The sequence below is a fragment of the Pezoporus wallicus genome, unplaced genomic scaffold, assembly GCF_028554395.1.
Source record: "Pezoporus wallicus isolate ANWC-B61680 ecotype Strahan unplaced genomic scaffold, APGP_CSIRO_Pwel_v1 contig_6401, whole genome shotgun sequence".
Lineage (NCBI taxonomy): Eukaryota > Metazoa > Chordata > Aves > Psittaciformes > Psittacidae > Pezoporus > Pezoporus wallicus.
The window spans coordinates 3194395-3209601 of NW_026638608.1; the positions used below are offsets into that span (position 1 = coordinate 3194395).

The following is a 15207-nucleotide window of genomic DNA, read 5'->3' on the forward strand; positions in this document are numbered from 1 at the left end:
CACATTGACAAGATCTAGGTTATCTGTGAGCACACATCTTTCTGCAGACTGCTGACAAGGCAGTTTTAATCCCTTCTCTCCAAAGCCCCCTCTTTGGGAAGTCCCTAACCAAAGATCTTTTGCCTGTACATTGCAAACCCACTTTCTGCTAGGGTGTTTTCAGATCCCATAGCCTCATCCCATTGCAGGAGCCATGCAGGAGGTCAGGTGCATCACTATGGGATCCTCTTTGCATGTGCTAAACACTAAATATGGCTGGTACCCAAATGTTTACCTGATCTGTAGCTTCACTGGGCTCTTACTATTGAGCAGGGAGCATTTTATACCTAAAATAGGAGGAGGGACACGAGGATGATCAGGGGCTGGAGCGCCTCCTGTATGAAGACAGGCTGAGAAAGTTGGGGCTGTTCAGCCTGGAGAAGAGAAAGCTGTGTGGAGACATCATAGCAGCTTTCCAGTATCTGAAGGGGGCCTATAAGGATGCTGAGGAGGGACTCTTCATTAGGGACTGTAGTGACAGGACAAGGGGTAACGGGTTAAAACTTAAACAGGGGAAGTTTAGATTGGATATAAGGAGGAAATTCTTTCCTGTTAGGGTGCTGAGGCACTGGAATGGGTTGCCCAGGGAGGTTGTGAATGCTCTATCCCTAGTGGTATTCAAGGCCAGGTTGGACAGAGCCTTGGGTGAGATGGTTTAGTGTGAGGTGTCCCTGCCCATGGCAGTGGGGTTGGAACTTGATGATCTTAAGGTCCTTTCCAACCCAAACTATTCTATGATTCTATGAAATTCATCTTCTGCTTTTGATAGGCTGGCAGCCATCAAACATCCAGCTACAATTTTAGTTCCTGAGATGCTGACAGGAATTTTTATTAAACAAAAGGCAATTTTATAGGCCTTTTATTACTTACCTTTCAGCAGCTTTGCTTCTGCTTCAGGTTTGAAAAGCCATCACTGAGCTCTTGCAGTCCCACCTCTTCCCACAGAGAGGGTGAACTCAGTGGTGGAGAGTCCTCAAGAGCTGTTGGGAAATGGGGACCTACGGAGAGCAGCAAGACAATTAATTGTTATTAAAGCAGTTGACTTAATTATAATCACTTTCATAATCAAGTTAATTATAGTGATAGTATAAGTACTACATAATAATATAATAATCAGGTTAAACAAGGAAGTTCTTTACTGCGAGGGTGGTGAGGCACTGGAACAGGTTGCCCAGAGAAGTGGTAAATGCTCTATCCCTGGTGGTGTTCAAGGCCAGGTTGGATGGGGCTTGGGTGTCCCTGCCCATGGCAGGGGGTTGGAACTGAATGATCTTAAGGTGCTTTCCAACCCAAACAATTCTATGATTCTATAATTACCTTAACATTGATTGTTCATATGTAATTGATGACTATCTAAATAGTTATCTAAAGTACAGACAGACTAGACTATGTTTAAGATGTCTGTGCCTTTATAACTGCTTTTTGCTCCTAAATATAGGACTCCACTAAAACTAAAGAAGAAAAGGGGAAGATTTCATATGTGCTGGTTTTCCTTCAGAACAATTTTTTCTGCATATAATTTTTTCCAGCTCCACAAAAATACCTCACTGCCGATGAGTGTCTGTAGAATAACAAACCGCATCTATACCTGTGCGTGCACATAGCCCCTGATTCCCCCCATAAAACCTGGCCACCATTAAACCAATGTTTGCAACCCAGGCTTTGTGAAAGCCAAATATGAAAATAAAGTGTTCATCGTAGAAAGAAAGAAAGTCCGTGAGGAAGCAGATGTAAAACTCAGGCTTTCAATTCACTCTAGCAAATAACCAGTGAAAGAATAATGACTTGAAGGACGCCCGGCCAAACTCCACACTGGCACAACTCCATCAAAGCCGGTGTAGACAGGCCAGCAGCGGATGTTTCCCACTTCGTCAGTTGAACGTGAAGAGTTTATTTTCCAAGTCACCCCTCCTCTTACTCAAATTCCCTGTCATTGATCGACAGGTGTCCCAAAGATGCTGAGTGGAGAAATCTGTTGCGTGCAGAACTGGTACTTTGCTAGAGGAGAACAGAAGGTCTCCAGTCTGAAAATGGCAAAGGGATTTCTTCAAGTGGCTGCCAAAAAAAGAAGATAAAAGGAAAATTAGAAGCTAGAGGCTGCATTTTCTGAGGACACTGCCAGGCTTTTCAAAGGATAATCCCAGCAGATACAACATTACACGACAAAAGTCCCATTGTGGAAACACTGCCAAGTCTTTAAGCATTGGCATTTAATCTCTTGGCAACAACATGAGTCCAACTGTGCTTTTATTTCTGTTTTTTTTTACAGTCACTAACAGCATATTTGCACACATGATAGCAGCAACATATGGTCTGAAGAAGGTTAATTTGCTCTGCAATTAATAGTGGCATGCAAATCCACACACAGCTAACGCAGGCTGAACCAACAGACTGAAAGTCATTGATGTTAGAGCTGAAATATGGAGAGAAGGGGAGTATGTGCCAAGCACCTGACTGTTTCAAGCTGATTTTCTTTCCAGAGCAGCTGATAAAGGCAACAACAGGTTAAATCCAGCTCTATTAAGGCAAAACTCCTCCTAGGATTTTTACAGATGAAATCTTGTGCGATTTGAAAAGAAGTTTTACGGAGCTGGTACCCAAAAAAGGACTCGGGGCAGGATTTTCCCAGGCAGCGGAAAATGAAGCCAGGATCCTCACACAGCACCAGGCAGCAGGAGCAAGGATGCACTGGTGGGATGCGAGATGTAGCGAGAGCCTGAGTGGGAAGAAGCCAAGATGGAATGGCTGAAAATGCTGACGATGCACTCAGAGTTGAGTAAGGAAAGAAACCCCCTTGCTATTATTATATCTAAACCAGTCAAAGTTTGTTAATATACCTATAGAGATAACATTATTGTGGTGCTGTAACTATATTGCGGTGCTATAACAATAGAGTGACTTCGTATACACATAGTCTCTTTTATCTGCAATATATATACACCAAAGAACCAATATCAAGCCTAACTGTGGCTCATTCTCAGCACCCATCACTGCTGATCCTCTGCTCCCTCCCACTGCCTGTCCTACTCTGTCCTGGCTGCTCATCACTGAGCCCCAACCCTCCCATCCAGACAGGAGCCGGTTGTGTGGGATTGTTCACGTGCCATTTTATTTTGCTGCGAGTCATTTTATGAGCAGGCAGGGCTGGATATAGAGAGCTGGGCTTTGAAAACGGGCCCCCCGTGGAGGGAAAGGAGGGAATAAAGCCCTACCCCTCCACGCATCGCACAGGGCTTTTGCCTCGCAGTAAAGCAGCAGGAGTTGGGGAGGAAGGGAGCATAAGGTCACCGGGTTTTGAAGAGGAAGGCTCTACTCACAGGGGGAGGGGGGACACTGCTGCTCTGCCTGGCGATAGGATTTCCTGGGTCTTTTATAATGATGTGGTTGCTCGGGGTTATTTGGCTTTAATGAAGCGGTTCATGTCCGGTTTGCTAATCGCGTTGGAGAGGTGCGGAGCTGCCCCTGGCTCACTTCTCTTCATCAGAAGATGGGTGTTTTCCATCTTGGCTAAAGGGAAATGAATTGGGTGAGACGATTTAGATGACACAACCACTCACTAGGGGAGGTATGCCAAGTAGTCCTCAGCGAGCCATGGATGCCCACAAAGGCAAAACACACAATTCACCTGACATAGCTGAAATCACTTGTCTTTAGCCTACCAGGACAGAGGCAGGCTGATCCTGGGAAAGGACCTGTGTCCCTCAGGACAACAGACATTTTGGGGTTTTCTCAGGCCCCAGTTTCTCGAGTCATGGAGTTACAGGGAAACTCAGCTTTAATTAAAAGAGAAATAGAAGAAATGGGGGAATGGTTCCCAGAGTGATTGCTGGGGAGGCTGGAACAATGTGAAACTTTAAAGCATCAGCAGGTAAGTTCCCCTACTACTGCTATTTTCATTATTATTGCTAATGGCAGTGTGCACTTGCAGCCCAGAAAGCCAACCATATCCTGGGCTGCATCAACAGGAGCATGACCAGCAGGTCGAAGGAGGTGATCCTGCCCCTCTGCTCTGCTCTTGTGAGACCTCACCTGGAGCATTGTGTGCAGTTCTGGTGTCCTCAACATAAAAAGGACATGGAACTGTTGGAACAAGTCCAGAGGAGGCCACGAGGATGATCAGGGGACTGGAGCACCTCCTGTATGAAGACAGGCTGAGGAAGTTGGGGCTGTTCAGCATGGAGAAGAGAAGGCTGCGTGGAGACCTCAGAGCAGCCTTTCAGTATCTGAAGGGGGCCTATAGGGATGCTGGGGAGGGACTCTTCATTAGGGACTGTAGTGACAGGACAAGGGGTAACGGGTTAAAACTTAAACAGGGGAGTTTAGATTGGATATAAGGAGGAAATCCTTTACTGTAAGGGTGCTGAGGCACTGGAATGGGTTGCCCAGGGAGGTTGTGAATGCTCCATCCCTGGCAGTGTTCGAGGCCAGGTTGGATGAAGCCTTGGGTGAGATGGTTTAGTGTGAGGTGTCCCTGCCCATGACAGGAGGGTTGGAACTAGATGATCTTACCAACCCTAGATGGTCCTTTCCAACCCTAACTATTCTATGATTCTATGACACCCAGAATGTTTTCAGGTCCTTTCATGATACATCCCGAGTTATAAACTTTGAATGCTCAAATTCATACTCTAGCATTGGGTACCTGGTTCAGCTGCAATGGGAGGACAGGCTGCCACAGAGGTCTGGGCAAGACCTTCGTGGGAAGCAAATATAACTCTGGATGGGCAGGAGCTCAGGGCCACTAAGAAAAGCTACCAGAAACCCAGGAATGAGCCTTAGTGGAGGTTTCCACCATCCATACCTACCAGGAGGGAAGTGAAGCAGAATGATTTCCCCAAGCGATGGTTTCGTCACTTAAGAGGATTCCCTGTGTAGCAGCTAATCCAGGCCACGCTACGCAGCATTGAAAGGGTCAGCAAAGACCAGCACCAGAGCACCCAAGGGGAGCACATTCATGTGCATGGCTGCAAACAGGAGTCTCCTGCAGAGATGGCCCCTCTGCCATGCTCTTGCCTATCTCCAAAGTGAAATGGATTAGCAGCTCACTTTCAATCAGGCTGAATTATGAGTGCAGCGATTTGCTGGACGTTTTACATGAACCAGAAGATGTGTTATCTGATGAAAATTGCTTAATTTAATATCCTGGCTTGACAAGCAGTGAACTGTACATCTCCTGGAGAATTTACCAGTGCAGATGATTTTACTTAGCTGAAAGGATTAAGCAATCGGACCCCTTTTCTTCCCCCCAAAACTCACATCAGAAAAGCACCCAGAGAAACTCTGAGGAGCTGGTGGTACCAAGGTTACCAGCACCCTCAGGAAAAACAAAAGGTTGAGGGCTTCCAATCAGAAAACATTGCAGAATTACATGTTTTTTGCCTCTGCCACCCCCCAAAAAAAATCAGTTATTGGGAAGGAAAGGTCAAAGTGCCAAGAAGCAGATCAGATCTAGCTCTCAGAGTTGCCTTGAGAACACAGGACACGTCTCTCTACCATATGAAGGCCAAGCTTCAGAGCAGGTTGCTCTAATAGATGGGGAGCCTCTTGGAAGCCATCTACAGGTTGAGGAACCAGTGGCAGGACTCAGTCTCTCATGTTCAGGGTACCTCAGCTTGAATGAGCATGGGCTGATCCCAGCCTCTCTGGGCTCTCTCCTTCCAGCAAACAGTTGTTAGTCCAGCTTTGGACAGAGTCAAATGGGTGGTGGGTGAGGTTGGTCTTCAAAGCAGGTACAAGCTCTCCCTTACCTTACAGTAACAACCTCACAGAGCAGAGTTCTCCAGCAGAGCCAAGTTTTCCTCTGTGGCCCATGAGTAAGAAGCCCAAGGCTATGCTTGTTTTCACAAGGAAACTCTTCCAGGCTGAGCCATAAACCAGGAACCAGGTTTGAAACAACAGCAGTGCAGAGCAGAATTGCTCCTCAAGCCTTTGTAGATTCCTAGGGAAGCAAAAGTCACAGGGAAAGCATCAACTCCCCTGATGTTTCTCCTTAAACCACAGTCTGTAAAGATGGATAAACCTTTCCTACTAACTGCACTGGGGAAAAGAAAACAGATGGACAGCTCTGTGTAAACCAGACCCTGCCAAAGCACATGCCATCAGGCAGCTGGGAGCTGAGGGATCCTGAATTACCAATCTCTCTTGAAGATCTTGCCATAATCTAGTCATATGTATTCCTCACACTTTGGTAGGAGGCTCTTATTGCTCTAGACATAATACACGGATGTAATTATGCAGACTTTATCCATGCTGGCAATCTTATCCAAATTCAAAGCTTTTATTACAAGTGAAGGCTATTATGATTTATGGTTATGTTTTTAAACAGCACATAATTAAGTGGTATCACTTATTGTCATAGGACGTTGTAGAAGCCAAAAGCATAAATGGGTTCAAATAGCAATTAAAGACATTGAAAGCTCCATCAAGGACGATTGCACACAAGGATGCGGATATGATCCATAGCTCAGGAAGTCCTTCAGCTGCAAATTGCCATGAGTTGGAAGGACCACAGGAAGTAACACCAAGAGGCTTGCCATGGTCTTATATCTTGCCCTAAGCATTTGCTGCTGGCACCACTAGAGACAGGATATGGGGCTAGATGCATATTTGATCTAAGCCAGCACATCCATTCTCATATCTACATAGCAAGACCTCTCTATAACAGATCTACTCTTTCCAAAAGGCACCAGGCCAGACAAGCCTAAATTGTGGTTAAGGCCCACAAAATACAGACCTAAAAGCTGTATCTTCTCCTGTATCTAGAGCATTGAGCCAGAACCTCAGGGTAGGAGACTGGCACATCTTCCAGGCTTCAGTCTCCAGAAGTCCTTCAAAAGGGAGTTTTCATTAATGGAATTTTCTATGAATGAGATTAAAACCTTGAAAAACAAATGTTGTTTTCTGGTTGCCCAAGTTGGCAATGCTTTAAATTAAATAAATATCATGGAGAACATCAACATCAGCCCAGTTCATAGAACATGCAACTGAGTTTTCCACACTTGTGGTGATGGCAAGAGTCAGCATAGCCAAAGCGCAAGAGATGAGCTTCAGCCTGAGAAAACAACCTTCCCAGGTGAGCTGTGTCCTCTCTGCTTTTGCAGGATCCATGAAGCAGTTCCCCTTCAAGGGAAAACTCAATGGAGCTTTGGTCTTACCTTGTGGTGATGTTTTTACGTTGTCCCAAGCAAACCCAGTGTCGGAAGATATCAACTTGACAGAGCTGCTCATCGACTTAGTATTACACTAGGGGAAAACCTCTTTCATTTCAATCCAAGTACTTTAAGAATGATCCAGCCAAGCCCTTTGCTGCTCTAAATCGATGCAGCCAGGAATAAATCAAGGGAACAAAGCTTTTTGATACCCATTGAAGAGCTGCTTCTAGAATAACCTATTTCAAAACATGTCCACTGTTAGTGACACTTTGATGTTCATTAAACAGGGCAAAACTTCAGACCTGCTTCCCTTGATCAGTGACCTACAAGGAAGCTCCCAGAGCACGGCATAAATTGGGGTTGTTTTTGCAGGAGCATGGGATGCCAGATAGGTGCTGGAGTCTAATCCCCTTCTATCACAGGGGATCTAAAGCATGATTACAGACAGTAAAGAGTCACTGCAAAGGATGATAAAGATAAAGGTCTAACCATTGCTCTGAAAGTGAAGCAGTAGCTCATAATACTTATATTAAATCAAAGAGGTTCATGTCTGAAGAGATCAAACCTTCACAGGGCAACAAGCACCATTTAAAATGGATCCACATTCCCACAAAAGCAATATAAGCATGCAGCAGCCAGAAACCTGCTGGGACCAACCTTGGTATAGCATCTGATTGGGGCTGGGTGGCAGGGGTTGGAGATCTAACTCACATTAAGGTCATGCATTTAGGCAGAGCCAACAGCTATCTTTGTCCTGGAGGAACAAGCTCTTGATTCACACTCAACAGTGGTTTAAAAACAAGTAGAAGAAAATAAACTCAAATGTACCTGAGCAACCTGGAACTTCATCTTCTTCAAACAAACAGCTGGAAAACGGGGCCGATTACTCAACACTCACCTTTGGCTTAACATTAGCACTGGTGCAGGAGGTAGCACAGATCTATTGCTGCCTATTCTGCATGGTACAAACCCAGGGGTGAACGTTCAGCAGCAGCTGGAGAACAGCACATCTGGAACTTCCCAGCCCTTAGGTCAGGGACTTCTCCAGCCACTACAGAAACTCGTTTGTGTAATAACATCAGGGGCTGAAGTGAAGAAAGCTGGGTCCAAACCTAACAGTGTTCAGGCACCTAATTCCCACTGGTGAAAATTAGGTGCTTAAAAGCCTCCAAGACCTCTGACAGGATCTGCTCAGCCACGTAGAGGCTGTGTTGGGGAACAGAGGGTGAAACCTAACATATTTACAGGCATTTTTTGGAGCTGTAAATGATGGCACAAAATAAAATACAAAGGAAAAAATCTGGCCCCAAGATCCAGGCTTCTGCCCTTCAGCAGGGTTATTTTGCAAGGACACAGAGATGGCATAACCAAAATTAGCTCTTTAACTTGCTCTTAAATGGAAATCAAAAGGAAATCCTGAGAAGTCTCAACATTCAGCCTCTGAAGATTTTCCACCCACTGAACATTTGGCCAGCCCAGGCCTGAAGAGGATTTCTCTGCAGTGTCTTGGGCTGGCTCAAGAAAGCCTTAGCATATAATAAATGCCAGGCTTGTGGGCATGGAGGGGTGGGATTAGCCAGCACCTCCCTGCCCTCAGCCTGGGAGCATGCACATCACATTAGGCAACACTAAAGGGGAGGTGGCAGCCCTGGGGAGGCCACAGCACTTAGTGGCAGGGCAAGCTGGCTGAATCGGAGGGTGGACAACAGCATGGCCAAGGAGGAGCATCTTCCCAGCACTCAAGTGGGGAGGAATGACACACAGGTTGTACTGCAGATGGAAGGCAAAGGGGATGGGACAGGCTTAGGATCAGGCTGGTTTAACTTAACTAAACCATCTTGCTCTGGTTTAGCAGCAAAAAGAGCAGTCTCAGCACAGACTCTATTTAATCAAGCACTTCATAGCCCCATGGGAGACCCAAGCAGGTTTAAGGCACTGGCAAATATACAGACAGACCTCTACGTGATCCAAGACACCATCCTTGAATAGGAAATCGTTTCCCAAATCCCTGCAGCTCCCTGCTTCACTGCTGTAGCTCCCTCACATTGTCACCTCTTGTGTGTCCAGATGCGGCTGAGACACCTTTCCTCTGCTGAGGACATTGCCCCAGCCTGACCTTAGTTGTGTATCCACACCATGAAGGTCCCCCCAGCCCACTGCAGTGGTCCACATTGGTCCCTCCATCCCAATAAAACTTCCTCCTTCTGTCTGAACCCTCTCCAGCACACTTGGGCAAATAACCCCCTCTTATTGGTAACCCAGCTATAACCTAGATGGCCGGACACCACCGTCAGGACACATCTGCTCCAGAACAGCACACCAAATACTGGAAACTCTTATTTCCCTTGTGCCAGGGAGATTGAGAGGTCTGTTCCATCAGCAGCTCCAAGACAGAAGCACAGACTGGAGAATAAAAGTGTTGGCAGGCAAATGAACATGGCACAGAGCTGGAACATAAGGTACTCTAGAAAAAAGGAATGGTTTAGGCTCATGAGAAGGCAAGGTTCTTCTCAGCTTTCCAGGCAGATTATACTAGCCAGTGCATGTACCATTTATCGCCTTGCCCAGCAATTTACAACCTGTGGGGTTTGCTCTTTTTAACCTAATAAAACACAGTTGGCTTTGCTTGCCTTGCCAGGGTGAAGTCACCAAGCTGGCACAGGTCAATCTGCTTCCTGCCCATGTAGAAGTGTTTATATAGCAGGACAACTTCATTGTAACAAATTTGCTTAGGTAAATGAGCCAGCTAAGATTTCCTATTACTGTCCATTGCAGGGAACCTAAGTGCTTCGATAGTCACAGCTTCAAAGCAACTCCTGAGTGAAAAATCCCTGTTGGGAGAAAGAAAAGAGGAGTTGATTTTGTTTGTGTGGCTGATTTCCTCCTCTATTTCTCATTTAACTTAACACGGGAATGTGTTCAGGTTGCACAAGGTGACTTGCTTAACCATTGAAACACCCTTTCAAAGGCACAGCCTCTGCTCCAAGCAGCCAAGCTGTGTATTCAGCCACTGCTCTCCAGAAATCGATCGTACACAGCCAGATCCCTTCAGCCAAGAATGCAGACCTGTCAAATCTCAGGCACCGAGCAGGAGACACGCAATCTGCTCTGACCCTCTGCTCCCTTCCAGCACAGCCTGGTTCTCCCCTGCTCCCTGACCCCAGGTGCCAGACACAGCCCCACTTCTGTTTGGCTGAGCACCCATGCCTGGTGCTGGGAGTGATTGCAGTGCCAGGGAGCGGCAGGGAGCCTGCATCCTGCTGCTGGAGGGTACCCAGCGCTCAGATGCTTCTCTGGCCACATCTGTCCCCTGGCTCTCTCCTTGTGCCCTTTCCCTCTTTGCTGCCTGACCAAAGCATTGTCTTTTGTGAGGGTGCTGAGGTGCTGGCACTGATTGACAGAGGAAATGGCAAATGCTCCATCCCTGGCAGTGTACAAGGCCAGGCTGGACAAAGCCTTGGGCAATGTGAGCTAACGTGAGGCATCCCTGTCCATGGCAGGGGGTTGGAACTGGATGATCTTCAGCTCCTTTCCAAGCCAAACCATTCTGTGATTCTACAATTCCATGTCAATACTGGAGAAATCCAGGAATGATCCATCTCCAGTTTGTGAGCACTTTCATCCTGGCTTGTGCCGGGTATCGCAGAAGAATGCAGCTGTCTCAGTTCAGGCTCATTTTTGTAAAGCAGGAGAGAAGATAGACTCTTCCCTTTGCTTTTTTTCCCCCCTGATTTATTTATTCATTGCATAACGGCTTGTCCACAAACATCCCAGCTTGGTTAAATCTTTGACATGTAAAACATTCCCAGAAATTCTTGCTGCCATCCAACAAGACAAATGGGGAGGACTTGGCTTTTTTTTTCCCCTTCTTTTTTAAAGGAAAAGACTCCTCACTTTTCTTCTGTTTTCTTCTTTCTGCTGTGACTTTGTCTCTGTCTTTCCCAAAGCAATGCACTCATTTATCAGGCTTGCGAGTTCTTACGCATTGGCAGACGCGGCGGCTTTCCGCTTGGCTCAGGGCTTTCAGCCACCATATGGAACGAGTTGCACGTTTTCACTTCTTATCGGAGTTTAAGATGGAAATATTTCCTTGGTTCTTCTTGGGGTATTTCTGCAATTGCACACATGCTGGGAGCATTTAACCCTGACATTGCTGATGAGTAGCTGTTACTATTAAAATGCCATCAAAGATTGGACTGAAAATCTTTTACAGTGAACTACGCCAGCAGTTTGATTCTGTTCTTGGTTACAAATAGTTCCTTTAATAGCTTTGGAGCTACATGCATATAACAAAGAAGGATCTGGCTAGCTGTCTATTTGTCTGTCTGCTTGTCTCTCTAAAGAGACAATTTTTTTTCTCCCTTTCTGCATATTGATCCAGTTTTGCTGCAGTGCTGTTGTAGCAGCAACGGTCTAAAGAGGTAAGAAAAGCTATTCCCTCTCCACCCTGCCTTTATTAAACTAGATGACAGCTGAAGACAGGCAATTTTTCAGGCACAGATCTTCCACTGCTATGCATCTAGCTGAGGAATTTTCAATCTGTTCCATGCAAAATCATGCATCATACTGAGGGTTTGCTCCATCCGCTCTTTTACGCACAGGCTACCAGTTGGCACAGTCATGGTAAAGTGGAGTGTAAGCCCATCAAAGCCAGGCTCTCTACACTGTGCAATACAAGTATGGTCCTCCAAGATCATAATTCACTAACCTAGGAAGTCCAGAAGATGGTAAGAAAACAAGTCCTGGGGCAGAGATCAGGCTGCCCCAAGCCCCAGTTCACACATCCATAGCTCTGCCATGGAGCCCGAGTAAGATCTTTCCTGCTTTTCCCCTGTGCTGTCTCTCCAGACAGCAGGCCCATTTTCTGTTTGTCTCTTCTGGCTCCACACCCAAGGCATAGGTGTTTCCTCATTAGACATTCAAGCCTAGAAACTCCTGGATGAAACCAGTGATGGATGCTTCCTCAACAGATTTGGGCACATATTAACTTAAAAAGAGTCACAGCAAAATATAGAGACTAAGTAGGACGCAAGACTTGGATCTTAGACCTCAGTGCCTCTTCTTCAAGGTGTTTTTCAAAGAGGTGAGGAACTTCCATAGTTTTCCACAACAAAAGCTAGATTCTGGATCAATTCAGTCCACGTTGCATTTGACAGCTTGCTGAGGCTCAAATACATCATTGGACTCTGTAAAAATAGACTTTTACACTTGTCAGTTCTGCTTTTCTCACTGTATGTGGTTTCTGGACATGTTAAGACTAGTTCCTAGTTATCCCAAAACTTAGTCCATAGTGGTGGAACACAATAGACCTTCAGTGTGAAGGGAACCGAATATGACTTTTAGGCTCAGGAGTACTGCCAGAAGGCTGTAAAGCAATGTTATAAACAGAAAGCTGGTGTCCCTATATCTGAGAGTGGATATCAGCCCTCCATTTGGTTGTTATTGGTGAAGTTTAATGTTTTCTTCCATATTGGCTTTATCCGATTTCTATGGCTGGCCTTAGAGCACTTCACTACAAGTACCATGGTTTTCCCACAAGCTCACCATTAGTTCCATGTTGATTTCCATGTTAAATCCAGTGGTTTCAGCGTTAGCTCCAGCTGCCAGAACTTCACTTTTAATGAACGTAGATCACCATGCATCTCCAAGAGTTGTTAAATCCCTCCTCTGGTTTCCATGGAAATCGTTGCTGATACTAGTCTTTCCTTCTTTTTCTGTGCCTACAGTTAACACAGTGGAAAAAGAAGCACGCGAATCCCTGGTTTTCAGCATTCCTCTCTTTGTGGTGGAAAAACAAATATGTCTAAAAGATTGAGGAAAAAGGGGGAGTCTGATTTCCAAGTCCAGGTCTAAGGTAGCTGGTTGGAGTAGCTGAAGCCACTCTGATGCTGCAACCGCAGCAGGAAGGTGCTGGCTCCCTGCACCTCCTGCTTGCCTTGTATGAGGTGGGAGAGTGGGTGCACAGTTTTCATTTATCCATCCATGTCTGCATGAATCCGGAGACAATGGACCTAGGCAGAACCAGGTCGTCTGGGGCACAAGGCAGAAGATCTGCCCATGACCAAAGACACTGAGGAAGTTACTGGCAGAGGAAGGTTTGAGTAGAGATGGAGTAGATTCACTGAGGGACTAGAAAGCAAGCGCCTACTTCTACCAGCCAACAGGGCACATGCGCCACTTAAGGTGGGTGTAACTGCTCAGCCTCCCTGTTTGGATGGGATCCTCAGCCCTCTATGAATAGCCAAATCTGGGCTAGCCAAAGAAGTTTGCTTCTTTTTCCCTCTCACTAATGAGCCTGCGAGAGCACCACAACCACAACCTCCTTGGACACTTGGGCAAAGTCATAGGAAAAAGAATACCAACCCGTTTGCCAACTTTAACCTCCATTACAGGAAGGCCAAATATTTCAAGTGTCTCATTCAACTTCCCATGAGCTTGTCTCCTCCTACACCAGCCTGTTCAGTACAGAGAGGCAGCTGGCCCAAAGGAGAGCTTTGGGTTGAGTTCCTAGCAGGCAAATGACATTTCCCCACCGCGGTAAGCCTGGGAAGGCATTATGGTAGCACTGTCCAAGTCCATTTTTGTCTCATGTTCAAAGGAAACCCTAGATATGTTTTCTAAATTGCTTTCCAGTTCTCTCAGCGAACAGGAGGCTTTGAGAACACATTCTGAAACCCTTCTCTTCATCTCGATGCATCTGCTCTTTTTCGTCTCCATCTGGACAGCAGCGCAGGTACACAGACTAGACCCTGGCCTTTGGCCCACATGGTCCTTCCAAGTCATTTTTGGACATGAAATGCAAAATCTATCCAAAGCTCACTCCGCAAAGGGCTTTTATTTCCATTTGAGTCCACTTCAAGGGTCTGCGATGGGCTTAGTTATGTTATTTTTGTTCCCCTTTCCAAAAGAACAGTCGAGCAATCCAAACTTTGGATTTAGGGAATTACTGGACTGTTGCTGGGAAAAAAAAAAGAGAATAGCAGGAGCTGAGTGTCTTTGCTTGTATCTCTAGAGCTGAGTCTTGTACGTGAGATTAAGTCCTCGCTGCCATTCTCTAATTCAAGATCAGACTCCTGGACTGACTTCAGACAGTTGCATTAGGCAGAACTAAGAGCTGGCACGGCCAAGCAATGCCATTATTCATCCGGTGGGAAAAGCAGAGTGACATTGGCTGGTCGACAGCAGGCACCTCCTGGAGACGAGACGTGACTGCTGCCTCTGAAATGGCACACTCTTTGAGCCGGGACAGGGGTCAAGCTGACACATCCAACACAGGCAATCTACTGCCATTTCTGCAGTTACAATGCAGGAAGGGAAGACATGAAGGAAGAGATGCTCTTGTAAGGAGGAAAGAAGAGATAACTAATGAAGCAGTGTGCCAGATGCTTCAGGAGAGAAAGAAGGAATCACATCTACCAGCAATCTTAAAACAAATCATACCCGTCCAGGAGGAGCATCTCTGCCAGCTTTCCACAAGGATACAAGTTCACAAAGCAGGTGTTTTGGCTTCTTGCAAAGCACTTTGGAAACTCATGGAAGGAACAAGTAAGCTGAAGTGTGGGAAACCAAAGAAGCCAAGGCTTCCTAGCAGGGCAGCACCGCAATGGGTTTGGGAAGAGGATACTAGACTCCTGCTTCACCCTCCTCTGCCAGGTGACAGTGACACTGGGCCCAAGGGGGACAGGGCCACCAGGAGGGCTGGGAGCACAGCTCCTCTTCCTCCCAGGAACACTGGCTGGGAAAGGCACCAAGAAGGAAGGGGCTCAGCAGAAGAGGGGGTGAAGCATGTCCATGTGCAGATGAGAAACTTAGAACTGGCTTTTCCAAAGTAAATGCTTGGCCTTCCAAGATTGACATCCTGCCTCCCCAAGCAGCCAGGACATGATTCCTCCCATGTAATGAGCCACCCTTTCCATGCACAAAAACACTTCTCTTTTTCCTCCCTTTTTGGGGCCAGATGGGAAGAAGTTTTCAGTGTTGGATTCAAAATGGCCAATGTCTTTTCCAGTCATGGTAG

General features: G+C 46.3%; 1 long non-coding RNA gene across 2 annotated transcripts in view; it reads right to left on the reverse strand.

Moving 5' to 3' along the window:
- Positions 1 to 1008: 1008 nt before the first annotated feature.
- LOC130600245 (uncharacterized) overlaps positions 1009 to 15207 on the reverse strand; it is a 28125-nt gene continuing 13926 nt past the window's right edge. Inside the window, exons 3-5 of one of the 2 annotated variants that reach the window (XR_008972407.1) lie at positions 3357 to 3546; positions 1958 to 2094; positions 1009 to 1037 (exon numbers count right to left, since the gene is read on the reverse strand). This is a non-coding gene — a long non-coding RNA (uncharacterized LOC130600245). The remainder of the gene's footprint in view (positions 1038 to 1957; positions 2095 to 3356; positions 3547 to 15207) is intronic. The other variant, XR_008972408.1, reaches the window with a different exon arrangement.